Source organism: Panulirus ornatus, chromosome 12 (assembly GCF_036320965.1).
Source record: "Panulirus ornatus isolate Po-2019 chromosome 12, ASM3632096v1, whole genome shotgun sequence".
Classification (NCBI taxonomy): domain Eukaryota; kingdom Metazoa; phylum Arthropoda; class Malacostraca; order Decapoda; family Palinuridae; genus Panulirus; species Panulirus ornatus.
The window spans coordinates 3,491,529-3,495,933 of record NC_092235.1 but is presented as its reverse complement, the minus strand read 5'-3'; the positions used below and the strand labels follow the sequence as shown (position 1 = coordinate 3,495,933).

Genomic DNA, 4,405 nt, shown 5'->3' with positions numbered 1-4,405 from the left:
CCACCTGGCTGTGTGGTATCTATGTAACTCCAAGCCTTTCTCGCGCCTGGCCTGGCTACATCCTTAGCATATCTCTCGTGTCAACTCTTTTGCCCTAAACCTTCCTCTCTTGTTCAGCTTTTCTCTCTTTGATCCTCTCGATCATTCACAGCCTCACTCTCATCCCAATCCTCTCTCTCATATCCAGCCTAACTCTTATCCCCCCCCGCCTCGCCCCTTGCTCCCAACATCACCTTAATCCCAAGTCTCTCTCTCGTGTCAAGCCATCTTCATACCAAGCCCCACTCTCCTTCACAGCCTCACTCTGCTCTCAAACCTCTTCCTTGTCCAGCCCTTCTCATCCCAAGCTTCTCGCTTCTCCACAGCCTCTGTCTCATCTCGATCCTCTCTCTCGTATCCAACTTAACCCTCAACCCTGGCTTCTTTCTCAAGACCAGCCCCTCTCTCATCTTACCAATATCGTTTTCATTCCAAGCTTTTCTCACGTCCAGCCTCGCTCTCATCACCAGCCTTTCTCTTTCTTTCAAGTCTAACTTTCAACCTAAGTCTTGCTCTGGTGTCCAGCCTCTCTCAAACAAACCTTTCTGCCACACTCACCCTCACTCTCCTCCCACGCCTCTCTTGCCTCCAGCTTTTCTCATCCCAAGCTTCTCTCTACTTCACTACTTTTTCTCACATTCCAAGTATATCTCTCATGTCCAGCCTCGCTTATGAGAGATCTCTCTTTTACAACTTCAGTCCCCTCCCAAACTCTGGTGTCCAGCATCTCCCATCCCAAGCCTCTCTCTCATGATCAGCCTCTCTCATCACAAACTTTTTTCCCATTCAAAGGTTTACAGTTCCTCCCTCCCAAGCCTCTCTTTATAACCTCACCCAACCCAAGCCTCTCTCTCCTTCAAAGCCTCACTCTCCTGCCAAGCCTCCCTCATTCCCAGCCTCTCTCATCCTAAGACTCTCTCTCCTTCAAAGCCTCACTCTCCTGCCAAACATCTTGTGTTCAGCCTCTCTCATCCCGAGCCTTTCTCTCCTACAAAGCCTCACTATCATCCCAGGCCTGCCTCTCCCTCCCTCTGCACCAGCGGTATTTCAACATTTTCAGTGTTGCAGGTCCACATGAATTTGGGGAAGAATTAGAGAAATTATGGAACTCTTTATAATGTGTCCCATTTTCTCAATGTTGCTTGAAATCTTACAATTGCAGGTGCCGGGCTACCACAATAACCGCCACCTGATTGCCACTCTCCTGGAGGAGGAGGAAGAAGCCGATGTTGTGATAGTAAACATCACATGATGCATCACTAATGGTCATAACATCAAACATTATGGCTACACATCCCGACAATCACCAGACTGTGTGTGGCACAGCACGAAGGACGGAGTCGCCCGCCAGTCTTGTACGAAGCACAATACAATATCTCACTACTTCCTGCCGCTTTCAATACTTTCTATCAGTCAAGATACTCACACTACGTACGTACGTACACCGTTCTATTATCCTTAGTACATCTTCACTACTGGCGTTTTCGACCTTATCTGAATGAGTCAGATCAAATGGTTATCAGGGACACAGAATACATAACACTTGTCCACTGTCTTTGTCTTCCATACTCTATCTTTCATACTTGCTTGCCATTATTACACGAAAGTCCACTTGGGAACTTATCGTGTTTCATTTTCTCCGTGGACTCATGGGAATATATATATATACATGTGTGTTATATATATGTGTGTGTTTACGAACTAAGTGCATATGAACGAGCACTCTCATGAAACATACAAACCTCCAAGAGCCAGGATCGAACCCGGGACCCCTGTGCAACGGGCGGGAGAGCTACCGCTAGGCTATGATCGCCCCTGATACGGATATAACTATTCGAATACTATGTACTCGAATGCTTTTGACCTGAAATGTAAGTTCAAGCTAGTAGGCCGACCCTGCACTTAGCTTGATTCCTTTTGTGTTCAATATATTCTTCTTCACTACATCTCCTCTCCGTAATACCTTTATCTTCACTATGCAAGGCTTATTATAATCTTCACTACAACCCCATCTTCATATGACCTTATCTTGACTAAGCTGGTTTCAAGAAAGGCTTTAGATTTTACCCGCTCACACAAACAACGTACTTACACGGGGCCCCACGAGTGTAAAACTCCCTCCTAATACAGTGCAAATAGATGATTACACACACCTACACACCACCACCACCACTAACAATACACAGAGAAATAGCCTTTTCGGTTGGCTTTGGATCCGCCCTTGAACGTAGTTTGGAGGATTTGGGGGATCAGATCAATAAGGTTAAGTTCACTACAACCTCATATTCACTAACGTGTATCTTCATTACTAGTATATTTTCACTAAATTATATCTTCACTATACCCTCTTCTTCACTACACCGTTATTTCTACCATACCATCATCATTGCACTCCCTGATGTTCACTAAAAGTAGTTCTTATCTTCACTACATAATCATTTTGAATAAACTTTACTCTTTAATAACCCTCATCTCTACTAAATTCGTATCTTCACTACATTCGTATCTTCACTACAACCTATCTTGACAATATCCTTATCATCACTATACTCTTCTTCACTACACTCTCATCTTAACATCATCCTTCTGTTTACCGAACTTAGTTCAAAGTCTGACTTGAACGTAGCTTTGGAAAGTTTGTGTTCCTCATTGTGTTGCCTCCTTAGTATCATTGTAAAGGCAATTGTCACCACTCCCTAACTAAACCCTCATCGTCACTACACTCTCATCATTATCATTACTTCTTGATGTTCAATACAAAATTTTAACATATACATTTATCTTCACTACAGAATAATTTTCATTGCACCTTATTCATTACTCCTTGTTTCAGCTACATCCGTATCTTCCATTCATTCTTATATCTTATATTAGTTACATCTTTACAATATCTTTATGTCTTCTCTGTTCCGTCTTTTGAAAATTGAAAATGAGAGTAAAGGATTTCCGGCCTTCTGCTCCCTCCCCTTTTAGTCGCCTTGTACGCCACGCAGGGAATACGAGGCAAGTATACTTTCTTCCCTATCCCCAGGGATAACAGCATCTGGTGTTCGCAGACGGTCACCCATCCAAGTACTAACCAGACCCAACCTTGCTTAACTTCCCTGATCGGACGATATACATATATATATATATATATATATATATATATATATATATATATATATATATATATATATATATATATATATATATATATATATATATATATATATGACTGAAAACAATGAATTTCCCAAATAACAAAAACGGAAGCGCCGGGGTTTGAACCCGGGTCCTCTCGCATGCCAAGCGAGTGCTCTACCACTGAGCTACGCCCCCAAGAACATTTTTTTGGACTTAGTATTATATGAAGCACTGAGATTACCACGGCAAAATAGTGTTTGACCGACCGTTGCCGACTAGCCGGCAAAATAACCACAGAGTAAATCTCCATGTTGCTGTCGTGTTTTCCTCTCAATTTTCCACGAAGAAATGAGTTTTACTTTTTTATTCTCGTTGCAATAGACTGGAACTAAGCAATAGACTGGAACTAAGCAATAGACTGGAACTAAGCTGACCTGGTATGAGGTCAGAGCCCTCATTATCATCCCTGCTAACTACCGGAAGCAGATTAAGTCGTTCCACAACCGATGTCCGGCCCATGTTAACTCTGATGTGCCCAGCAGTTGGAGGAGGATCGCCAGAAGCTTCTGGAAGATTTCAAGGACGTCTTGGTGGACCTGACCCTTTCAGATAAGGTCGAAAACCACAATTTATTGTGAAGATCTTCACTATAACGTTGGACGAGCATACTGAATGTTGCACACATGTGATGCGGACAAAATGAAAAAAGAAAAAGACAAAAATTATGTCTGGTGTGGGTCTCGAACCCACGACCTTGAGTGTGTAAGACTCACGCTCTACCACTGAGCTAACCAGACAAAAGAAAATTCGTCTGTTTCTTCAATTTGAATTAATGAAAATCTTTGCGAGGCAGCGTTTAGAAAAGAGAGATGTCTTTGACGAAATTTACTTGCTTGGCTCCTTCTTCTGTCCTTTATTATCGAAGGTAAACATACTGAAGGATATATGTATATATATATATATATATATATATATATATATATATATATATATATATATATATATATATATATATTATATGTGTGTGTGTGTGTGTGTGTGTATATATTGAAAAGGATCGCAATTTTGCACGTGATCAAGTATATTCTTATGAGTCCACGGGGAAAATAAACACGATAAATTCCCAAGTGCACTTTCGTGTAAAACTCACATCATCATGGGAGACACAAGAGAGAAATATAACAGTCAGTTGATATACAACGAAGAGACGTAGCTAGGACGCCATATGGTAAACATGTGA

General features: G+C 41.7%; 1 non-coding gene across 1 annotated transcript; it reads right to left on the bottom strand.

Moving 5' to 3' along the window:
• Positions 1-3,890: 3,890 nt before the first annotated feature.
• TRNAV-UAC (transfer RNA valine (anticodon UAC)) lies at positions 3,891-3,962 on the bottom strand. Its single transcript has one exon. It is a non-coding gene; the product is annotated as a tRNA-Val (tRNA).
• Positions 3,963-4,405: the final 443 nt, after the last annotated feature.